The 25,602-nt window shown below is 46.9% G+C and overlaps 1 protein-coding gene across 4 annotated transcripts in view; it reads left to right on the plus strand.

Annotated features, from left to right (window-relative positions):
• The window catches only part of APLF (aprataxin and PNKP like factor), a 617,611-nt gene that overhangs the window by 500,122 nt on the left and 91,887 nt on the right, over positions 1 to 25,602 (plus strand). The window lies entirely within an intron of this gene.

A 25,602-nucleotide genomic window follows, 5' to 3' on the forward strand; every position in this document is an offset into this window, starting at 1 on the left:
TATATATATATATATATATATATATATATATTTGTATATATATGATTTTGGCATTTTTGCCTTTTTTAAAGGCATGTAAGAATTTTTACTTCAAACAGTCAAATTGAAAGGTAAAATCTATAACTGTTGGTTCTTCCATGACTGTGCTTCTGGTGTGTAAAGTTGTGGGAAAAGAACTAATGTACGCGTGCTGAGGTGGCATCTATATACACAACGTGACGTCATAGACGGCTCCAACAATGCTGAGGATGCCACGTGGAGCTGGACGACACACACGGATCCGAACGATGCCTCCCAACGGCGTGCAGGGTACTGCTTAGCAGAAAAATTACGGATTCAAACCTGATGCCAGGGAATTCTAAGGTAAGGAATCTGCAGCTAGATAGTCTGTACCAGATAATTTGTTACCGAAGGTAAGTAACTTGTTCTTTTATGCCAGTGACCTTGATTATGGTTTGTTGTTTAATTTACTTTGTTTTATGTTATGTTGATCACCCGCTAGTTACAAGAGAGCTTTCACTTAAGGGTAAAGAAACAGGTGGAGGACAATACCTTGATTTGGGGCTCAAGGGTCAGGTTACAGTCAAATTTTACCCCCAAATTTCTTACTACTAGGACCTCATGGGGGTGGAGAGCACCCATTTCAGATGCTGGGATCGGGAGAGGTTTTGATGCCAAAAAAAGAATCTCAGTTTTATCATAGTTAAGTTTTAAATAGGTTGTGTTCATCCAGTCTACAACTGCTTTGAGAGAGTTTAAAGGAGCATAGGGTTGAAGGAACATTTTCCTAAAAAGCCAACAGGAGTTGGGTGTCATCTGTGTGTGACGTGACTCTCACTCCCTAAGTTTCAACTAGTTTCGCCACTGGCTCCAGATATATATTGAGGGGGGGGGGGGTTTCAGGGCTGAGCCCTGAGGCACACCACGCTCTAAAGGTTTTGAAGTAGCAGTAAAAGATGGGAGAAAAACAGTCTGGGAACAGTCAATATACCCGTAGGGCATCTTAGAGATGCCCCCTGAATACCAGTCCGAGTCGTGCTAGGCTGACCAGTTTCTGCCAGCCTGCCACAACCAGACGAGGTGCTGGCCACATAGGGAGAATGCCTTTGTCACTCTGTGGCCAGGGACAAAGCCTGTACTGGGTGGAAGTGCTTCTCACCTCCTCCTGCAGGAACTGTAACACCTGGCACTGAGCCTCAAAGGCTCATGTCTTTTGTTACAGCACCCCAGGGCATCCCAGCTAGTGGAGATGCCCGCCCCTCCGGCCACTGTCCCCACTTTTGGCAGCAAGGCTGGAGGAGATAGTGAGAAAAACAAGGAAGAGTCACCGAACAGTCAGGACAGCCCCTAAGGTGTCCTGAGCTGAGGTGACTCCTGCCTTTAGAAATCCTCCATCTTGAGATTGGAGGATCCCCCCAATAGGATTAGGGATGTGCCCCCCTCCCCTCAGGGAGGAGGCACAAAGAGGGTGTAGCCACTCTCCAGGACAGTAGCCATTGGCTACTGCCCCCCGGACCTAAACACACCCCTACATTTAGTATTTAGGGGCACCCCAGAACCCAGGAAATCAGATTCCTGAAACAAGAGGAAGGACTGCTGACCTGAAAGCCCTGCAGAGACGACGGAGACAACAACTGCTTTGGCCCCAGCCCTGCTGGCCTGTCTCCTGACTCAAAGAAAACTGCACAGCGACGCATCCGACAGGGACCAGCGACCTCTGAAGCCTCAGAGGACTGCCCTGAAATCTGAAGGACCAAGAAAATCACGAGAACAGTGGCATTGTTCACCTACAGCAACATCTTTGCAACTTTTTAACAACTTTCAAAGAACTCACTCTTCCCCCCGGATGCGTGAGACTTCACACTCTGCACCCGATGCCCCCGGCTTGAGCTCCAGAGAACCAACATTACAGGGAGGACTCCCAGGCGACCTCTTGAGTAACACGAAATAACCCCCCTGGACCACCACAGCGACGCATGCAAAGGCTCCCCCTGACCGCGACTGCCTGTAACAAGGAACCCGACGCCTGGAGCAAGCACTGCACCCGCAGCCCCCATGACCAGAAGGAACCGAACTCCAGTGAAGGAGTGACCCTTAGGCGACCCTCTGCCTAGCCCAGTCGGTGGTCTGCCCTCCGAAGACGCAGGTACTTACCTGCTGGCAGACTGGAACTGGAGCACCCCTGTTCTTTATAGGCGCCTATATGTTTTGGGCCCCTTTGTGACCTCTGCACCTGACTGGCCCTGTGCTGCTGGTGTGGTAACTTTGGGGTTGCCTTGAACCCCCAACGGTGGGCTGCCTATGTCCAGGAACTTGAACTTGTAAGTGCCTTACTTACCTGAAAAACTAACCATTACTTACCTCCCCCAGGAACTGTTGATTTTTGCACTGTGTCCACTTTTGAAATAGCTTATTGCCTTTTTAACTAAAACAGTGTATGTTACTGCTCTAATTCAAAGTTCCTAACTTACCTGTGTGGAATACCTTGCATTTTATGTATTTACTTCAAATCCTGAACTTGTGGTTCAAAAATAAATTAAGAAATTATATTTTTCTAAATAAAAACTATTGTCCTGGAGTTAAGTCTTTGAGTGTGTGTTCCTCATTTATTGCCTGTGTGTGTACAACAAATGCTTAACACTACCCTCTGATAAGCCTACTGCTCGACCACACTACCACAAAATAGAGCATTAGAATTATCTAATTTTGCCACTATCTTACCTCTAAGGGGAACCCGTGGACTATGTGCACACTATCTCTTACTTTGAGATAGTATATACAGAGCCAACTTCCTACCCTAACCTTTTTTACAAAATGCTTTATCAGATTTAAGGACTTCACAGAAGCAAGGTGCCCAAGGATTAACCTCTTTGAGGTGTGAGATTTCAGAGGAGCAATAGAGTCAATGGTCTCAGTCAGCCAATTATTAAAGCATCAAACATCCTACACTAAATCCTCTGTCCCATGACGGACAGACTGTAGTGACTCCATTAGTTCGGAGTCAGACATTTTAGGCCAGGGTCTAGACAATGTCTTAGTCAGTCCTTGCGCACTGCAAGAAGCATTGGAGGCCACGTTAAAAGGAAGCAGAATGTGGTCAGACCAAGTCAATTTCATAACAGGCTGTACAAAGATTGCCACCAGAATAGCTAAAATGAGATCCATAGTATGGTCTGATTTGTGTCTAGGGACCTTAACCAATTGTCCAAGGTTGAAACCTTACAAAGAGGACAGAAATTACTAGGCTGGTTTATTATTAAGATAATCAACATGAAGGTTGAAATCGCCCAGTACCAGGTAATTGGCACGAAGAGTGGAACGTTGGACAAGAGTATCAATAAGAAGCTGTAAAGAGGTGGCAGAGATATCCAGAGGGTGGTAGACAAGTGACCGGGTAGTAGTGTATAATAGTCACCTCGCCTCCATTTTTGTCAACTCTGTGACCGAGCAGTCTTTAAGCCAGGTTTTGTCAGAAACATCACGTCCCAGTGGTTCGCTGTTAGTAGATTGAAGATGTCCATGGCATGTTTCGGTAAGGAAGTAAAATTTATAAGGCAGGCTGAAAACTCAGAACCTGGTGCTGGGAGTGCTAAAACACCAGGCTCAGCCTGTAGCAAACTCTGCAGTCCTTATCTTGGGAGGAACTGCACAATTTAAGAGCTTCAAGGGAGAAGCCACACCCAGGGCATATAGATCCCACTCCTGGCCTATCAACAATAAACTCACCAATATAAGCACGAGAAGTAGGGTATAGAGCTAACAATTCGGCCTTAAGATATGTGCAAGTGGGCGCGCTGTGGCAGTGCTTACCGGCAACATGGCTGGCACTAGCTGTGATCTGGATGAGGATGGGTGTTGACGGTCTTGCCTTTGGTGTGCCAGCGGTGCACCCGCGGCATGCTTCCATTGTGCATCTGCGACATCAGGTGGCTATTACAGGGAGAAAACACTCGGAAGACTAGACCACACGGAAAGAAAATAGTGGTTCCGCCAGGACTCCAAAGGAAAGTGGAATTGGAGTCCTCTAAAAGTGCAATGTGCTTAAAAGATGATCTAAAAATAATGTCTCTGCAAAGTCTCACTAATTCGTCTCAAAGACTTGTTTGTGCAACATCTGTGGAAGGTCTGTGTCATATTTATTTCTCAAATGGAAAGTTATAACTTAAAACAGTGGGTTTTACAAATTGTCAAACAGCCTGCCATTTCTGAGGAGACCCCACCTGTTACTTGTCAATCATCCCTTCTTGCCCCACATCTTGATATTTGATATTAATTTTAATGATCAGTTAGAGAAAGGTGCCATTGAATATTCACAATACTTCCTCACACCAAAAAAGGGGCATGGATAATATCCAGTTTTAGATATTCGCTTCCTGGACAAGTTCGGGAGAGAAGAAAGCTTTAAAATTTTAACTTTGCACCATGTTCCTTTGACTTCTCAGAAAAAGGACTGAAAGGTATTCCAGGATGCTTCTCCAGGATGCTTATTTCCACATTTTCATTATTCAAGTCACAAAGAAAGTATCTCAGATTTGCAATAGAAATTCGCCATTTCAGTTCCAACTCCGTCTTTCCTCTACTCTGAGGATCTTTACAAAAGACATAGCAGTCATGGCTGCCCATCTGAAAAAGATTTCAGTCACTATTTATCAGTTTCTAGATAACTGTTTAATTAGGACAGGTTCCCTCACTCTTTGAGCCCAAAAGCCTTTCATATACTACAACTGTTTTAAAGTAGTTAGGTCTAGAAATGGAAAGAAGTAATTTTGACTCATATTAGCATTTTTGTGCCTGGAAATGGTATTCACCATTTAGCATATGGTACTTGTATTGGGAAAAGATGCTGTTCAGCCTGAGAGTGCTTAGGCCTGGTGACTTCATGTATTTTTCATGTGCTTCAGGCATGTTTATGAATGTGTTGCTTTTAGTATGAATGTGGTCATAATAGGGATAATGATCTCCAGTATTTCTTTGGGAATTAAAAACTACACGATTTACTACACAATTCAGTACTACATATTGATTTCATTTACTACTGCAAAATATTATTGTACTGCAGTTAAATACAGGTGTTTCATGTGTCTTAAACATATGACATTTCAAGTGGCATCTTGACTTGTATGCCCAACATACATGTTCATCTTTTAGTTATGGCAAAGTCTTTTGCAACCTGTAGGTACTTCTAGTGTGACGTAAACACTCCAAGGTCAGACTCCAGGTTGAGCAAGCCAAGACTCAATTTTCGGCCTGACCATTGGCATCAATCAATCAATCAATCATTTGTTAAGCGCGCTACTCACCCGATAGGGTCTCAAGGCGCGGGGGAGGGGCTACTGCTGGAATAGCCAGGTCTTGAGACTTTTCCTGAAAGTCAAGAGGTCGTGGGTCAGACGTAGGTTGACGGGGAGGGAGTTCCAGCTTTTGGTGGCGAGGTGGGAGAAGGATCTGCTGCTGGTTGTGGTAGGGTGGATGCTGGGGACGGTGGCGAGGTTGGCAGAGCGGAGCTGGCGGGTGGGGACGTGAAAGTTGAGACGCTCGTTAAGGTAGGCAGGGCTGGCGTCGTGGAGAGCCTTGTGAGCGTGGATCAGGAGTTTGAAGATCCTTTTGTTGACGGGGAGCCAGTGGAGGTCTCTGAGGTGGGCTGATATGTGTTTGTTGTGAGGGAGGTTAAGGATGAGGCGTGCTGAGGTGTTCTGAATCGCTGAAGTTTCCTCTGGCGTTTGGCCGTTGTTCCCGCGTAGAGTGCGTGGCCGTAGTCCAGTCTGTTGCTAATGAGGGCGTGGGTGACCGTTCTTCTGGTTTCGATGGGTATCCATCTGTAGGTCTTGCGAAGCATGCAGAGGATGTTGAAACATGAGGATGAGATGCGTTGACTTGCTGGGTCATGGTGAGCGAAGAGTCCAGTATGAAGCTGAGGTTGCGTGAGTGGGTGGAGGGAGTCGGAGCGGCTCCTAGTGTGGCAGGCCACCAGGAGTTGTCCCATGCTGATCTGTCGGAGCCGAGGATGACAGTTTGAGGTGGCTTGCCTCCATCCAGCTGGCGATGGTGTGAAGTCCGTTGTGGAGATTGGTCTTGGCGGTGGCGGGGTCCTTCTTGAGTGAGAGGATCAGTTGTGTGTCGTCCGCGTAGGAGACGATGTTAAGGCCGTGGGATCGGACGATGTTGGCGAGCGGCGCCATGTAGACGTTGAAAAGGGTGGTGCTCCGCAGATGGTCTTGGTGGCTTTCTACAGGAACGGAGGGATGCAGACTCTTTGAGTTCTGCCGGAGAGGAAGGATGTGATCCAGTCCAGGGCCTTGTGGCGGATTACAGCGTTGTGGAGGTGTGTGCGAAGTGTGTGGTGACCGACTGTGTCGACCTTTGACATAGATGCCATCTGTCCTCATCTTTCGACAAATTTATGAAAGTGTCAAATTATCTAGACAAAACACATGAATCAGACAATGCAATATCAGTCTGGGACAAGTGCCTTGTTATCTATATTTGAAGGTCAGATAATGAAAATAACATAACAAATAACTCTGAATTGATGTATTTTTAACCAGAGTGGTTTGTACTAGTATGTCTTAAGAGTAGCATATTGATGCATACAGTTTTTGTCAGAAATTCCTCAAAATTTCCTCATGCAAGATAAGATAAGGTTGTCTGACAGAGACTGACAGATTGCCGTACTGTTGCAGCATTCAGTCCTACACTGAGAGCTGATACCGAGCCGAGTCTGTTAGGACATTAACTGAGCTCAGCTGAAGTTTTCCTTTAGAGGGAACACTTTCTCCCACCTATCTTGCTGCAAAAAGGTATGCAGTACGCTGAGTCCTAAGTAACTCTAGATAACTCTATGCTCTTATAGTATATCGCATAGACATAGCCTTTAGGCTGTTAGCTTGGCAAATTACATTTTGACTATATTAGAAATCTTCATATCATTCTCATTGTTAGTGACATGCATCAGTGTTGTTTTAATAATATTCTGTGTTTTTTTCACATGTGTTAAGCAACAGAATTAGACTGTTGAAATAAAACACTTGTAAATATGAAGTGTCTTTTCTGTTAGTGCAGAACTTGTGTGTGATATATCTAAAGTAAACAATTGGGTTTGGGTTAGTACTGCACCCCTTACCCTTTTTTAAGGGGCTTGCAAGTAACCCAAAAAGCACAGACGCCACATCAGTTATGCATTGAGTGTGGTTATGTGGGTCTGCAACAACCTGTAACTTCCCGCTCCAGTGTTGCTGTACTGAAGTAGTTTCAGGCACCCATCAGTGAGAAAACCTTGTAGAGGTGAGCTAAAGCCACATTTTACTCAACAAGTATGCCCTGACACCTTACTAGCGCCACATCTGCGGTCACATTTAGTGTTGTGTTCACTACAGAACTTCAAGTGTCATGGATTTTGGTGCCCTGTTTTTTTTTGTGATCGGGGACATCGCCATTGAAAGACAGTCTTGACTTTGTTTGTTATACTCCCATGTAGATCTGATCCAGATCATTGGCATGGTCCATTTGGTACTAATTTGTTGCAGGATCCCTTGACTATTTTAACCACCTCTGCAGGCATACACTAAATGTAGAATCTTGATACATACTATATTGACTATTCACCCAACAACATGGTAATGCTGTTAATATAAACCACCTGACTTAAGGCAACATAATTCTGTTATGAAATGCCCCAGCTTGTTTCCTTTTGATAACTCAATGGGATGTTCAATTCCCTGGTGATATGGAAGTTTGCATTTTTTAAAACTTGGTTGCATCTCTTACCTCTCTATCAAATGGGGGTATTTTAGGTCTAATGCAAGTAAACTTCCATCAGCATTATTTTTGCCACTATAGGTACTATTTGAGTCCCACTCCCACTTACAATTGTATTGTACCACTCTTGTCAAAGCTTCTGCTACTATGTAGGTATTTTAAAGCGTAGGTGGAGAATTCTAGAAGATGGTCTCCCTCCCTACATAATCCAGTGTGGCACTGTCAGGATTAGGCAGCAACGAGTTCTGAAATTCAGGCAAAAAAGCAGCAATACCTCATGTTGTAAGATTCAGAGATTGTGAAAGAGGAATTTGTGTAGATTACAACTCACAGGGGTAGTCAGAAAGGGAGGTCTTAAAAGGGGTTCAAAGCAGTGGAGAATGGGTGTTGGAAAGGGCCCACTCCGCAGGGTCACCCACAAGCGTTTTGCCCTTTTCCTCCCACTTTTTGTTGAATTAGTTTTTGGTAGCCTTTGAAATCTGTGCACTTTATTACTGCTAGCCTGTTCTAAAGTGCTTGTGCTCTCTCGCTAAAACCTGGTTTGTTTGGCATAATAATTGGCATATTTAATTTACTTATAGGGCACTAGTTAAGTGCATTGCAAGTGCCCTGAGCTGTAAATTACATGCTCCTAGTGGGCCTGCAGCACTGATTGTGCCACCCTTTTAAGTAGCCTTTAAGCATGTCCCAGGCCTGCCATTACAGCCTGAATGCAGTGTCACACTGCCAGGCCGACTTGGTATTTAGAAATCTTTGCCTACCTTTAACGTCCCTTTAATTTTACTTATGTCACCCAAAGGTATGCCCTAGGTAACTCATAGGGCAGAGTGTTGTGTAATTAAGAGGTACTTTAAACTTTTACATGTCCTGGTAGTGAAAAACTTCCAAATTCATGTTTCACTACTGTGAGGCCTACCCGTCTTATTGGATAACATTGGTGATGCTTTATTACTTTTAATAAGATGTAATTCCTGATTGAGAGGAGGTAGATCTGTCATGTTCAGTACATAGGAATTGTAATGATAAGTACTCTTCAATGGTAAATTAAGATTTATTGTTACAATTCTGAACATGCCAGTTTTAGAAAGTTGCCATTTTCCTACTCTTAGCCCTGTGTGCTTTTGGCCTGTCTCTGACCACTTGTCTGGAGCAGGCAACAGCTGGGCTTTGTGTATTCCTTCTAGACAGCCACACACAATGAGAGCTTAGGTTTGACTTGATGGGTCATTAACTGACTTGATGAGTTGGAAGCTAACCATAGCCCCACTTGCACTTGAATAGGCTGTGCCCGTCTCATCACAGTAGGCCTAACGATCCTGTATTGTCACTCCAGCCAGCTTTGAGTCAGGGCAGGGGAGAGGAGAGGAGGATTCACTGCACTTCAAAGCCACTGTCTAGAAGCATCTTCCACTTTCCAGAACCAGAGCACCAAAGTATAAATACTGGACCTCAAACACCAGTACTCCATTATGTAGGAAGTTGGCTCTGTATAGTCCAAGGATTCCCCTTAGAGGTAAGAGAGTGGCAAAAAGAGATAATTCTAATGCTCTATTTTGTGGTAGTATGGTTGAGCAGTAGGCTTATCAGAGGGTAGTGTTAAGCATTTGTTGTACACACACAGGCAATAAATGAGGAACACACACTCAAAGGCAAATTCCAGGCCAATAGGTTTTTATATAGAAAAATATATTTTCTTAGTTTATTTTAAGAACCACAGGTTCAAGATTTACAAACAGTACTTTAAATGAAAGGTATTTCACTCCGGTATTCTAGGAACTTTGAATAATCACAATAGCTTGTACAGTTTTGACAAAAATGGCAATAAGCTATTTTAAAAGTGGACACTGCAAAAATCAACAGTTCCTGGGGAAGGTAAGTAAATGTTAAGTTCACAGGTAAGTAAACCACTTACAGAGTTCAAAGTTGGGTCCAAGGTGGCCCACCGTTGGGGGTTCAGGGCAACCCCAAAGTTACCACACCAGTAGCTCAGGGCCGGTCAGGTGCAGAGGTCACAGTGGTGCCCAAAACACATAGGCTTCAATGGAAATAGGGGTGCCCCGGTTCCAGTCTGCCAGCAGGTAAGTACCCGCGTCTTCGGAGGGCAGACCAGGGTTTTTTTGTAGGGCACCGGGGGAGACACAAGCAGGCACAGAAAGTACACCCTCAGTGGCACAGGGGCGGCAGACTGCAGAGTGCAAACAGGCTTCTGATGGATACACCTACCTGTGGATTCCTCACCAAAAGAATTCTCCCCTCGCGCCAACCTCGACGGAAATTTCTTCTAGCTCTGCACGTCGACGATGACGTCACAATCGCCCGACTCAACGCAACGCCATATGACGTCATCCAGGCAATAAGAAGCCCTCGTCGACGTGCAGACGTCCGTTATCACCATTTTTTACGTGCCGTAGAGGCGAACAGGTTAACCCTAAAGAGTACATATTCATCTCGAATGAATGAAAATAGAACATTTATTATAAATACATATTATAAATAACAGTAATGAATGCTCAATACAAGATAGGAATTTATATAAATATATAAACCAAGTCCAAACAAGCTTCTTTGAACTATCTTAATTTGCAAAGGAAATGTATATACAGTTACCGCAACTATATACATGAATCAGTTATATACATATATACAAGACCAAGGATGCTCACCCAAGGATATCTCGGTTTGACCAGACAGGCAACAGGGATGCGGGTGGGACCGTGAGGAATCCACAGGTAGTTACTGTATCCACCAGAAAAAGCATTACCGAAGGTAAGTAACTTATTCTTCTGATGGATACACCTACCTGTGGATTCCTCACCAAAAGAATAGAGTCCCAAAGCAGTACTACCTCCGGAGGTGGGTGCCCAAATGGTCAAACCAAGAAATCCTGCAGCACCGAGCGAGCAAAATGGCCATCCCTCCTAACCTCAGAATCCAAACAGTAATGTTTGACAAAAGTATGGAGACGCCCAGGTCGCTGCCCTGCAGATGTCAGCCACAGGAACACCTCAAGCCAAAGCCGATGAAGCTGCTTTAGCCCTGGTGGAATGGGCACGAAGCCCCACAGGTGGTTCTTTCTTCGCCATAGAATAGCATAGAATGACCCACCTGGATAGCGTTCTCTTGTGGACCGCTCTACCTTTCCTCTTCCCTACGTATCCAACGAAGAGCTGATCATCTTGTCTGAACTCTCTCGTCCTGGCGACGTAGAAGCTCAGCACTCTTCGTGGATCCAGCCGGTGGAGCCTCTCTTCCTCCTTGGATGGGTGAGGTGGAGGAAAAAAGGAAGAGAGAGTAATCGACTGCCCCAGGTGAAAGGGTGTAACAACCTTCGGTAGGAAAGCCGCCTTGGTCCTTAACACCACTTTGTCCTTAAAGAAAGAAAGGTATGGGGGTTCTACACTAAGAGCCTGATGCTCACTAACCCTTCTGGCAGATGTTATGGCCACCAGGAAAACAGTCTTGAAAACTAGCAACCGAAAAGAGCAAGAATGCATCGGTTCAAAAGGGGACCCCATTAGAAACGCTAAAACTAAGTTAAGGTCCTACTGAGGCATAACGAATGGTGATGGTGGAAATTTGTTAGTGAGTCACTTTAGAAACCTTAAAACAATAGGAGATTTAAAGAAGGATGGCCGATCAGGAAGGCACAGAAAAGCGGATAGCGCAGACAAATAAGCTTTGACTGTGGCAATCGTACAACCCTTCTGTGCCAGACAAAGAGCAAATGACAATATTTCGGATAAACCAGCTTTTAAGGGATCGATTCTGTTCTCTCCACACCAGCATGCAAATTTAGCTCAACGACTAGCATAGATTGATTTGGTGGAGTGTCGCCTGGCCGATAAAATAACATCCACCACTTCTGGTGGGAGAGAAAAGGAACTCAGATTGCCCAGTTCAATCTCCAGGCATGAAGGTGCAGGCTCTGGAGGTGGGGGTGTAAAATCTGCCCCTGCGACTGCGAGAGGAGGTCCACCCTGTAAGGGAGACGGAGCGGCGGGCACCGAGAGAGTTGGAGAAGGTCTGAATACCACACCCTTCTTGGCCAATCCAGAGCTATCAAGATGACTTGAGCTCGGTCTTGGCTGATCTTCCTCAGAACTCGAGGAATCAATGGTATGGGGGGAAACGCGTAAAGCAACTGACCCTTCCAGAACATCTGAAACGCGTCCCCCAAAGCTCCTTGCACCGGATACTGGAGGCTGCAAAATAGCGGACACTGCACATTCTCTTGAGTTGCAAACAGATCTATTTGTGGATATCCCCACATCCGGAAGATATACAGAACCAGATCTGGATGAAGACGCCACTCGTGGTCGACCGAGCTGCGTCGACTGAGAACATCCGCACGCACGTTCAGGACTCCGGCCAAATGATATGCTGCCAAGCAGATTTGTGTTCCTGAAGCCAGAACCAGAGTCGAAGAGCTTCTCTGCAGAGAAGATACGACCCCACTCCTCCCTGTTTGTTTATATACCACATCGCGGTAGTGTTGTCCGTTAGAATCTGGACTGACTGACCGCGAATGGAAGGGAGGAAGGCCTTGAGAGCTAGACTGCCCGCAATTCCAACAGATTGATGTGTAATCTCTGTTCTACCGGAGACCAAAGGCCTTTGACCTCCAGGTCCTCCAGATGAGCTCCCCACCATAGAGTGGAAGCATCCGTTACTACTGTGGCCACTGGTGGGGGCAGCGAGAACGGCCTTCCTTGTGACAGGTTTTCGTCCGCTGCCCACCATTGAAGATCCACTGCAGTGTCTCTGGAGATCTTTATTGACTCCTCGAGATCCCCTTTGTGCTGAAACCACTGCCTGCGGACGCACCACTGAAGAGCCCTCATGTGCCAGCGAGCATGAGTGACCAACAGTATGCAAGAAGCGAACAGACCGAGCAGACGAAGGACCTTGAGGACTGGAACTACCGTTCCATTTTGAAACATTGGAATCAACGCCTGAATGTCCTGGACCCGCTGGGGCGGAGGAAAGGCCCGATTCAATGTCGTGTCCAATACTGCCCCTATGAACAGGAGGCGTTGAGAGGGCTCCAGGTGAGATTTGGGTACATTGACTGAAAAATCCCAGGTCGTACAATTGAGTTGACGACTGGAGATGTCGCCGCACGAGGTCCGGAGTGTTGGCTTTGATCAACCAATCGTCCAGATAGGGGAACACCGCTATCCCCCTTCTTCTGAGTTCTGCCGCTACCACCACCATCACCTTTGTGAAGACTCGAGGTGCTGAAGTAAGACCAAACGGGAGGACCGCAAACTGATAATGTTGCGATTCCAAAACAAACCGGAGATACTTCCTGTGCGATTTGAGGATTGGAATATGAAAATACGCGTCCTGCAAATCGACCGACACCATCCAGTCTCCTTCGTTCAACGCCATAAGAACCTGTGAAAGGGTCAGCATTTTGAACTTTTCCTGTTTGAGGAACCAATTCAAAACCCTCAAGTCCAAAATCGGTCTCAACCGACCATCCTTTTTGGGGATCAGGAAGTATCTTGAATAACAGCCCTGACCCCTCTCCTGCTCGGAAACCAACTCTATAGCGCCTTTTGCCAAAAGGGACAACACTTCCTGTTGTAATAGGAGAAGATGGTCTTCCGAACAGAAGGATGGGCGGGGAGGGAAGGGAGGAGGGAATTCCCAAAAGGTAAGAGTGTACCCCTTCTTCACAATGTCGATGACCCAGGAGTCCGATGTTATAACCTCCCACATCGGAAGAAAATGGGCAAGTGTCCCCCCTACCGGAGACAAGTGGACAGGGAGTGGAGGAGGACTACGGCTGCTTTCCTTGCTGCACCCCTCCCAAGGAAGAGGCAGAGTGCTGCTGGGTGGCTCCTCTTGTCCGGACTCTGCCCCTGAAAGATCTGTATGGCAGGGTGGATGCAGTCTGTTGTGGTCCTTGAAATCTGCCACGAAAGGAGGAGCCACGTCCAAATCCTTTAAACCTCCTATAACCTCTAAAGGAGGATGAGGCAGAAGACTGAAGCCCCAAGGATCTCGCAGTAGCTCTGCTCTCCTTAAAATGCTCCAGAGCAGAATCCGCCTTTGTCCCAAAGAGCTTTTCGCCATCGAAGGGTAGATCGAGAAGAGTCGCCTGCACGTCAGACGAGAAGCCAGATGAACGCAGCCAAGATTGTTGCCTAGAAACTATGGTCGTGCCCATTGCTCTAGCCACAGAGTCTGAAGTGTCCAATCCCGACTGGATCACCTGAGTCGCTGCCGCCTGAGCATCAGCTAGTAGCTGCACCATTTCCTGGGACAAGTTCGGGTGGCCTTTCGCTTCCTCCATAAGGACATGGATGTAACGTCCCAATATGCAGGTCACGTTGGATGACTTTAAGGCCATACTACAAGATGAAAAGGCCTTTTTAGCAGTATGGTCCATCTTTTTCGATTCCCTGTCCGCAGGTGTTCCGGGAAACGAGCCAGGAGAGGACCTGGACGAACAAGAGGCCTGTACCACTAAACTCTCCGGTGTCGGGTGTTTGGAGAGAAACACAGGATCACCTGGTGCCGCCCGATAGCGACGAGCCACCGCCCTGTTGACAGCTGCGGTAGACACAGGTTTCCTCCAGATGTCTTTAATGGGATCCAGTGGTGCCTCGTTAAAGGGCAAAAGAGGCTCAGCAGTTACAGTAGCTGGGTGCAAAACCTCCGTCAATAGATTTCTCTTGACTTCTGCAGCTGGAAGGGGAAGGTCTGAAAAGTCCGCAGCCTTCCGAATAACTGCGTGGAATGATGCTGCTTCCTCTGTGAACTCTCCAGGGGAAGCTAGATCCCACTCCGAGGAGGTATCTATGCCACTGGCTGTATCCTGACCCTGGAAGTCACCAGAAGGCTCCAAAACCTCACCCTCTTCCAGGTGCTGCCTTGCATATTCTTCCTCCTCCAATAGCCGCAGAGCCAGACGTCTGGATCGAAGCCTTGACTCCAGACCCGGCGTCGATAAGTCATCAGCCGACGCCGAAGATCTCCGACGGCGCCGAACCTCGGATCCATCCGACGCCGGACCCTCCGGCTCCACAGGAATCTTGATTGTGGATCGGATCCGAGGCGAATCCGACGGCAGTAGGCAGAAATGGAGTGAAAGGTGTCGATTTGTAAGACGCCGGAACGCCCAAATTAAAGGCCAAAGGGCCAGACGGACCTGCTTGACTTCCACCCGGCGCCATGGAAGTAAAAATGTTAAACATGGTGTTCAAGAACGCCGCAGGATCCGTTCCCGGAGTCGGGAAAGCCGGGTATTGTTGTTGCACCGGCGCCGGCATAGACGCCGAAGAAGGGCCAGGTAACTCCCGACTAGGAGAACCCTCTGGCCTCTGGAGAGGCTCGACCTCGAAGACCGACCCGGGTGACGTCGGGGTCGTAGGAGGTAGAGGGGTGACGGTCGGGCTAATCTCCCACGTCGGATGGCGCCGAGCTGACTGAGAAGCCGATCTTGATGTGGACCGTCCCTTGCTCGATCGGCGCCGGGAATCGTGACGGCGCAGAGAGTCTCCATGGTGATGATGAGATCTCGAGGATCTTGAAGAGGACTCCCTCCGATGACGCCTCTCCTTCTTTTTCTTGGACCGAGCCATGAACAATTTCGCCTCCCTCTCCTTAAGTGCCTTAGGGTTCATGCGCTGGCAGGAGCCGCATGACTCGACCTCATGGTCGGAGCTAAGGCACCAGAGGCAATTCTCATGGGGATCGGTAACCGACATCCGACCCCCGCACTGGTTACATGGTTTAAAGCTGGATTTCCTTGGCTGCGACATTGTAACCATCGTTCGAAACAGTAGCTTCCTGTGAGCCTCGAAGAAATAACCGTTACTCGGAGGCACGGAAAAAAGGGAACTGACGTCTGCACGTCGACCAGGGCTTCTTATTGCCTGGATGACGTCATACGGCGTCGCGTGGAGTCGGGCGATTGTGACGTCATCGTCGACGTGCAGAGCTAGAAGAAATTTCCACTGAGGCTGGCGCGAGGGGAGAATTCTTTTGGTGAGGAATCCACAGGTTGTTACTGTATCCACCAGAAAAAGCGTTACCGAAGGTAAGTAAGTTATTCGTCGGGTTTCTAATAGGAAACAATGGGGAGACCGGGGGGTCTCTTCAACGATGCAGGCAGGCACAGGGGGGCTCCTCAGGGTAGTCACCACCTGGGCTAGGCAGAGGGTCGCCTGTGGGTCGCTCCTGCACTGGAGTTCGGTTCCTTCAGGTCCTGGGGGCTGCGGGTGCAGTGTAGTTTCCAGGCGTCGGGTTCATTGAAACAGGCAGTCGCGGTAAGGGGGTGCCTCTGGATTTCCTCTGCAGGCATCGCTGTGGGAGCTCAGGGGGGGTCAACTCTGGCTACTCACGGGCTCGCAGTCACCGGGGAGTCCTCCCTGTAGTGTTGGTTTTCCGCAGGTCGAACCGGGGGCATCGGGTGCAGAGTGGAAAGTCTCATGCTTCCGGCGGGAAACGTGCGGTCATTAAAAGTTGCTTCTTTGTTGCAGAAAGTTGCAGTTTCTTGAACAGGGCTGCTGTTCTCTGGAGCTTCTTGGTCCTTTAGATGCAATGTAGTCCTCTGAGGCTTCAGAGGTCGCTGCACCCTGTTGGATGCGTCGCTGTTGCAGTTTTCTTCGAAGTAGGGAGACAGGCCGGTGGGGCTGGGGCCAAATCAGTTGTCGTCTCCGTCTTCACTGCCGGGCTTCAGGTCAGCAGTCCTTCTTCTTCTTTAGGTTGCAGGAATCTATCTTCCTCGGTTCTGGGAGCCCCTAAATACTGAATTTAGGGGGGTGTTTAGGTCCGGGAGGGTAGTAGCCAATGGCTACTGTCCTTGAGGGTGGCTACACCCTCTTTGTGCCTCCTCCCTGTGGGGAGGGGGTCACATCCCTAATCCTATTGGGGGAATCCTCCTTCTACAAGATGGAGGATTTCTAAAAGTAAGAGTCACCTCAGCTCAGGACACCTTAGGGGCTGTCCTGACTCGGGGGTGACTCCTTGTTTTTCTCATTATCTCCTCCAGCCTTGCCGCCAAAAGTGGGGGCAGTGGCCGGAGGGGCGGGCATCTCCACTAGCTGGGATGCCCTGTGGTGCTTTAAAAAAGGGGGTGAGTCTTTGAGGCTCACCGCCAGGTGTTACAGTTCCTGCAGGGGGAGGTGAGAAACACCTCCACCCAGTACAGGCTTTGTTCCTGGCCACAGAGTGAAAAATGCCCTCTCCCCATGTGGCCAGCAACATGTCTGGTGTGTGGCAGGCTGGCAAAAACTAGTTAGCCCACACTGGAATTCGGGTATGTTTTCAGGGGGCATCTCTAAGATGCCCTCTGGGTGTATTTTACAATAAAGTGCACACTGGCATCAGTGTGCATTTATTGTGCTGAGAAGTTTGATACCGAACTTCCCAGTTTTCAGTGTAGCCATTATGGTGCTGTGGAGTTCGTGTTTGACAGACCCCCAGACCATATACTCTTATGGCTACCCTGCACTTCCAATGTCTAAGGTTTTGCTTAGACACTGTAGGGACATAGTGCTCATGCACATGTGCCCTCACCTGTGGTATAGTGTACCCTGCCTTAGGGCTGTAAGGCCTGCTAGAGGGGCGACTTACCTATGCCACAGGCAGTGTGAGGTTGGCATGGCACTCTGAGCGGCGTGCCATGTCGACTTAGTCATTTTCTCCCCACCAGCACACACAAGCTGGCAAGCAGTGTGTGTGTGCTGAGTGAGGGGTCCCCAGGGTGGCATAAGACATGCTACAGCCCTTAGAGACCTTCCCTGGCATCAGGGCCCTTGGTACCAGTGGTACCAGTTACAAGGGACTTACGTGGGTGCCAGGGTTGTGCCAATTGTGGAGACAAAGGTACAGTTTAGGGAAAGAACACTGGTGTTGGGGCCTGGTTAGCAGGGTCCCAGCACACTTTCAGATCATAACTTGACATCTGCAAAGGCAAAAAGTCGGGGGGTAACCATGCCATGGAGGCATTTCCTTACACATTACATTTCTTGACCTGAAGATACTGTGCCCGGATAAAGGACCGCTGTGCTGCTACAAGGACTGCCACTCTGTTGGATTGCTGCCCTTGAAAAACTGCTTACCTGCTGACCTGATGCCTGTTGCCCTCCTTACCTGGGTGAGAAGGACTGGGCCCACATCACTTAAACCCTGAACCAGAGTGACTCCAAGGGCTTGATGGCTTGCCTTCTGTTTTCTGAAGTGTTAGGAACACAAAAGACTTCCAACTCATAACCTGGACTCTACCAACTGAGAGTCTTGCCCTCCCAAGTGGTGCCAATCTAGTCCTGGCCCTTTGGAAGTGGGTATAAAGTGCTGCTTCAACGGGCATCCCCACATCGACGCTGTTGCACCATTCGAACCTGCGCATCTCCAATGAAACCAATGCATCGCTGCTGCTTCAATAATGGAGTGCAACTACAAATATAGGGCCTGATTTACGTTTCGCCAGACGGGTTACTCCTTCACAACGGTGACGGATATCCCGCCATACAAAATATAAATCCTATTATTTCCTATGGGATCTATATTTTGGCAAACAGGATATCCATCACTGTTGTACCAAAGTAAGAAATCCGCTGAAATCTAAATCAGGCCCATAATCCCATGACGGTTTCAATGACATGCTGCATGATAAATATTTCGAGATATTTTGTAGGGGCTGAACTGTACTGGGTGGTGGTTTTATGTGCCTGTCTATTTAAACACAATTTAATGATTTTGATAATGTTTGTGGTTATACTCAACTGATGTTTAGATCACCAAGGCAAATAACATACACAGTGGATATAGTGTATACTGAAGTAAAACAATTTGGCAAATTCTTAGAAAAAGCATTGTTCTCACTTTGAGATGTATGGCAGAAGCGTGCCTCGATTTAATTGCTGTCTTTGTGTTTATGACGGCAACTAGTTTAGTTGAAAATGATCTAATTTACAAAAAAGACTCTTGATGACGCACGCAGTCACAATTAGCATAGTTTACTATGGAAATTGTTGATCTTTCAGTATTTAAATGTGGCAAGGGCTTTCTAGAGTCACTCAAGTTGACCTTTTGGAAGTCACGGAGCTTTTAGGATAATCAGACCGTCAGATGTGCACGTCTGACTCGAGGTTTATACCTTTCCTATTCTCCTGACAAGTGGGTTTATGTTAATCTGCATCACTTAGGTTTTCATTGACTAAATTACACTCGACACCTGTCCTTTCAGTGGCATACTCTAGTAGATTTAGATGTATTTGCGCGCAATTCGTGCTTCTGTGCATTTTCCCTGTCACTTTTGCGGTTTAAAATTCGGCCTAAGTGATAGCTTGCCATCTGCAATCCCTTTTGTGCATAATAAATAATGAAATGTCTACATTGCATGGCATATTGCACAGTCCTTGAAGATGATGTCAAGAGTGTTCGCATTAACAGGTAGACTGTGCTATTATTAGGATGGAACGGTGCATTGCTGTTCTCTTTAGGGTGCATCAAGTTACTGTGAGGATTTTTGTCTCACTGTTGGACTGATGAGGAAGAATGCAGGAACTAGGGCATTGCATGCGTGGAAGGTAATTTCTCTCTCCTTTTCCCTCATCTTCACTCTCATGCTGTAAAGCCATAGCCTGCACTAGTTAAAATATTCTTCTGCTCAGCTCCTTTTACATGACATGATGCAACTAGAGAGAGGGAACGGGATTAGCAGTGGCAGTATAAACCTGACATGAAGATGAGTTTATGTGTATACACAACTTCCTGCCTCACACGACATGTAAACTTTGGTCTCTAGTTCACCAACTTTGATGGGCTTTACGAGAAGGTAGGCATAAAATCAGCTGAACGTTAAAACCAGATGAATTTAGGAGTCATTATTGCACCACACAGCCAGCAGAAATGTAAGCCTACACCTTCAAATACCACACGTGTCCTAGCCCACAGTGCTGTGCTCCCTACTAAACTTCTTAACCTGTCTATTGTCCTATAACACAGGAACTGCTCGCAGTGTGAGCCATCACAAGACACCATCCGGGACGTGTGCCATAAGGGCCATAGTCACTGTCGAGCCATGTGTACACAGGTCCATGGTAAGCAACCTGCTCTAGGGCAACCTGCTGCAATCCTACTCTCCAGATAGTAAGGACAACTGTGACTGCTGTATATCTTTAAAAGCTCCTAGTATGAACTTGGCTAATTTGCCGTCCATCATTTCCTTCTTGCTACCAAATTATATGTCAATCAGGACTGAAACTTTAGATATCGCATAAAGTAGTAGAAGAGTGTCAGTACTTAACGATTCTAACTGGAGTATAGGAATAGAGATCTTTCCTTTTAGAAAATTAAGAGACACAGCTAGATCTCTAACCTGTATTTGACTCACGGAGTACAATGCTTGTTCTCGTCCACCTGTTTTTTTTGCTACACTGACTGCCCCTCCTTGCTCCATACAAAACCGTATTTCTGGGGAAAAACGAATTTCAAGGGAAAGGGAGACGATGAGCTGTTTCAGAACACATGGTATTAGCACATGTAATCAATTACTAATGATAAATGCAAACATTTTACATAGTGCTTTGAAGAGGCAATATGACAATTTGTGAAATCTATATCAAACGTAATAAATAATGCTCAGTTGAGCAATCTGAATATGCGTTATGCACTAAGATTATCATTCTAGACATACTGCGAACTAATCGACAATCTCCCTCTGATGTCGGAAGCAGAGTTGGTCAGTTTTATTACATCTGCTAAGTCTGACTTACCTCTAGATCCATGCGTGTTGTGAAGTTATTACCTAACCTCTCAATTCTTCAATAAACACTAACAACCTACAGTGAGATGTGATGCGCTCCTGTTTTAGAGCTGCTACATCCCTCTTTTTGTTGGAAAAGAACTCAACAGGTTTTACAAATGTAAACAATTTCCACCCAATCTCATTGCTGCCATTTGCTTAAAACATTTTGGATAAGCAGGTGGCTGTGTCTGAGGAATCATTTACAGCACAATAATTGTTTGAACTCCATTTTAGACTGGATTTAGGCTTTCCATAACACCGAATCCGAAACACCACTTTTGGATATCGGTAAGGCTTAGTTAGGTGCTGGAAATATGCCCAGAACTTGCCGGAACTTATAAACATGGTCAACCATGCCTTCTTATTGGGCCGTGTCACTAAGGGTTCTGCCCTTATGTGGTTCCAGTATTTTTTACTTGATGACACCATCAGTAAAATTACCACCCTTTAGGGATCAAGTGCTACCTTTTAATTGCAGAGTTCCTCAACCTTTTAACCTCTCCTATATCTATTCAATATGTATCTTAGCCTATTAGCAAACACGTTCACGGAAAAGTGAATCCAATGCTTACATGTATGCAGATGATATGTACATTTTATGGCATTTACATAACGACCCTTGATCACAAGCAACTTTGCACCAGTCCATGAGATTCATCTGGTAGCGTATGAGAAGTAACAAAGTGAAACTGAATGCTGCTACAACAGGGATTATGATCATTAATAGTGGCAGCTATATGTGGCTGGATATGTTTTGGCCCTCTGAGGTGTAGATATATCTGAAAGTGACTACTGATTATAAAATGATTCTCGGCTCCAAAATGTTTCTGTAGTATCTTGCACTCTGTACCTTAAAACATTATGAAAGATTCTACCTCTGTTATCGGCAGATTGCAAGCATATACTGTTGTTAGTGCTGTTATTGGTTCCCACTTAGACTGCGTTATTAATAGGACATGCTACGGGTCATCCAAAACAGTGTGGCACATTTAATTATAAGGGCCCTTGGTTCTGCTCGTGCTAGTCTGCTGCTTCAGAACTCCACTCGCTTCTGACAAAGTCGAAATTCAGTTTAAAGTTCTCTGTATTCAGAAGATCCTGATGAGTGAGATGTTGCCATTTATTAACAGACGTCTTATGACATATACTCTCTGTAAGACTCTCTGTTCGGCAACATCAAACCTTTAACTATTACTAGACGCTGCATATCAAGCAATAAGAGGTATGATATTTTATTTTTCTGCAAATAGAGTAAGGAGATCATTATCTTCTTGATTACATCAAGAACACTCTATCCTTTTTTTTCACTGTCCTCTAAAAAACTTTTTCTTTTGTCGGGTATATCCATCCTATATGATAGATTTCTAGCTGCAGGTTCCTTACCTTTAAATTTCCCAGCCGTCAGACTGGATTTGGAAGATTTTTGTGTGAGCAGTACCCCTGCGCCCCATCAGGTGACTTCGTTCGGTTGTGCAAGGTGTTGTCACAGTCATTGGTGCCAGAAGTGACAATGAGGTCACCTATATTAGCACCACTCGGAGTCAGTTTTTTTCTTTCTGGAAAATAGCTACCCCTCTGTCACTTTTTGACAGGTTTTTTCAACTTTTTGTCACCTATTTTTCCAAGTGTGTCGAAGGACGTCTTTTAAGAAGGCAGGTTTAAAGCCATGTGGTGGCTGTCACCATCTCATGTCGGTAACAGATCCCACATTTGGTCTGTCTGTGGTGCCTCGATCATGACCACGACTCTAAGTCGTGCAAGGACTGCCAGGCCATGGTGCCAAAGGCTTTGAAAGAGCGGTCACTAAAGCTTCTTGCGGCCCAGCTGTGAACACCACTTACTGTGGCTTCTCGGAGGTCACAGACCCGATTGAGGAGAAGGGCGGGGGACTTCTGCAGGCACCTACAGGGCCCATTGGTCCTAGGTTGTTCCCTGAGCATTTGTCAGATCAGCCAGGGATGGGAGAAGAATGTAAGGGGTCAATGGACCCTTTAGAATGCCAGTTAGGTACATCTTTCGACTGAAGTGTGGAACTGGAAGATGCCAGTGGACTGTACATATCTCCAGATACTTGTTCGCCTTCTCCCCCTACATTGGCTATGGAGTAGGGACCTTAGTATGTGATGGTGGTGAAGAGGGAAGCACAGGTCCTTGACCTCCAACATCTCTCTGTGGCGGTCAAGACTAATCTCTTGACTGAAGTTCTTCAACCTGAAACTTCTGCTTCAGAACCCTTGCTTCTTATTAACAAAGCACTTACAGATGTCCTTCTGGGACCCTGGTCCAAGCACAGCATTTGGGCTCCTGTAAACAGGACGATTGCCCATGTCCATTTCCCCGCCCCAGGTGAACCATTTTCCTCAGCCAACACCCCACCCCTGAGAGCTTTGTGGTCCAGGCCTCAACTTCCCATGGTGTGTTCCCTGCCCATCTCCCGGACTGGGAATTTAAAAGGCTGGATACCTTGGGAAACAAAATGTTTTCTTTCGCTAGCCTAGTATTGCGGCCGGTAAACACCGTCTGCCTTTTGGGCCCTTATGCCTAGACGCTGTGGGATTCGTTTGCACAAGTTCTGCCACAGGTTCCGGAGGAGGTACAGGCCGTCCTCTCCCAAGCAGTGAAAGACAGGAGAGATGCAGCAGAGTTCACCATCAGGTGTGAATTGGACATGACTGACTCACTGGGCAGAGCGGTTTCATCAACAGTGGCTTTAAGAAGCCATGCCCGGATGAGAACATCTGGCTTTTCAGGGGATGTCCAGACCAATCTCATGGACATGCCCTTCGACGGGTGTCATATCTTCAGAGAGAAGACAGACTTGGCGCTGGAGCGTTTAAGGACTTGCAGGCTACGGCCAAGTCATTGGGCCTCACAGTGACCCCTCAACCCCATTCTGCCTTTCCCCCTTTTCTCTGCTACAGAAGGGGCGTGCCGCCATGCCAACCCTATGCAGTCACCGTCCTGTGCAAGTGCCCCAAGCTGTGTGAGGATGTGGATGCTATGCATTCCGACTGTGGGTCAGGTAGCCAGAAGTCATCCTCCATCAAGCACCCGGCAGCTGCAGCTTTCAAGTCCTCCTAATCTGGCTCTGGAAGACCATGGGTGCCCAGTTGTAGGGGAAATCCAACTTCATCTCCTCCAGGGATGGTCTACTACATCAGAAAAATGGGCCTTGCAGATCATTCGGAGGGGCTACTCACTTCCCTTCTAATCTTCCCCTCCCCCTATACCGCCAACACAAGAACAGCTGATGAAGAATCATCTGTCTTTGCTCTGAGAGGAGGTTACGGCTCTCTTGCCCAAGGGAACTATAGAGAGGATTCTGATATCAGAACTAGGCAGTGGTTATTGTTCCCGCTACTTTCTGATTCCCAAAAAGAACAAGGGCTTAACCCTATTCTAGACTTCCAAACCATCAATCTCCTTCTAAAAGAGGAGAAATTCAAGATGCTCCCTTTCACTCAGATCTTGTCTGTCCTAGAACAAGGAGACTGTCTGTTAGCGTTGGACTTGGAGGATGTGTAATTTCCCATCCCCATCTTGCCTGCCGACAGGCGTTACCTGTGGTTCAAGGTAGGTCATCAGCACCTTAAGTTCACCATGCTCCCTTTTGGCCTTACCAGCGCCTCCAGGGTGTTTACCAAGGTGATGGCGTTGATCGCAGCTCATCTGCAGAGATTAGGGGTATCAGTCTACCCTTATCTCGACAACTGGCTGTTGAAGGCTGGCTTGCCCCAGGCTGTTGTCTCCTACATTCAGACTATGGCTGACCACCTTCATTTGCTGCGGTTCGTTATAAACGTGCCAAAGTCACAACTGACTCCTTCTCAGATGCTCCCTTTAAGCAGAGCTGTCCTGCACACAGTGCAGTTTTGGGCTTATCCTCTTGAGCAGCGAGTTCAGGATATTTAGGCTATGATACTGATTTTACAGCCTATGCCCTGGATTTCGGTGAGAATGACTTTGAGGCTGCTGGGCCTCATGGCCTCCTGCATCCTGCTGGTGAATCATGCCTGATGGCATATGCAGGCTCTACCTAACGTTCCAGTGGGTGCAGCATCAGAGGAATGTCTCCAACATGGTCCAGATCTTGTAGGAAACTGCAAAAGACCTGCAGTGGTGGTTAACGAACCACGACTGGGTCAAGGGCAGACTTTTCTACCTTCCCCAACCATATATCACAGTAGTGACAGATGCACCCCTTCTGAGATGGTGCAGCCATCTGAGGGAAATGAAGATCAGAGGATTCTGGTCTCCTGCAGAATCCGAACTCCACATCAGCTTGCTGGAGCTCCTTGCAATCTGGTTAGCATTGAAAGCATTTCTTATCTCTGTCAAGGGGAATTTAGTGCAGGTGTTCTCGGACAGCACCCCCACAATGTGGTACTGCAACTCGCAGGGTGGGGCGGGGTTCTGGAACGTTTGTCACGAGGCCCTGTGTCTCTGTACATGGCTGAAACAGCAGGGCATAACCCTGATGATTCAAAACCTGGCAGGTTCTCTAAACGCAGGGCAGACAAACATGGTCGCCTATGTCTAGTGGAACGCTAATGGCGTCTCCATCGGAAGGGGGCGCAAGGACTCTTTCAGCAGTGGGAAGAGCTTTAGTTAACTCTGTTTGCCTCTACAGGGAACGCTCAAAGTCTGCGGTATTGAACAGTAGAAAGGATGGTAGACAAGGTGGAGCTTTGTGGAAAACTAGTGCTCTTGTCAGCTATTCTTGATAGCGAAGGGAATACGTGTACTTGCTCCTTTTAGTTTTGGAAGGATGAGATAAACCATACTAGTGCAATGCTGCTGGTGGTTCCTGAGTTCAACATTTTGTTAGTGAGCTCCTCCTAGTCAATAGTGTCAAAAGCAGTAGAGATCAAGTGTGATCAGTGCACATGGTGCCCTTGATCACTAGAAGAAAATAGCTTTTCCTTTAATAGGATTATTTCATTTCTTATATGCAGTGAGAATCCATACAGGAAGCCACTTAGAATGCAGGTAGTGGTGAGGACCTTAAAAGCACATGAGAGTCCAAGATAGGTCTAATAATTTGTCAGGATATCTGGGTCTGCTGTTGTGTATTTTTTGTT

Source organism: Pleurodeles waltl, chromosome 5, assembly GCF_031143425.1.
Source record: "Pleurodeles waltl isolate 20211129_DDA chromosome 5, aPleWal1.hap1.20221129, whole genome shotgun sequence".
NCBI classification, from domain to species: domain Eukaryota; kingdom Metazoa; phylum Chordata; class Amphibia; order Caudata; family Salamandridae; genus Pleurodeles; species Pleurodeles waltl.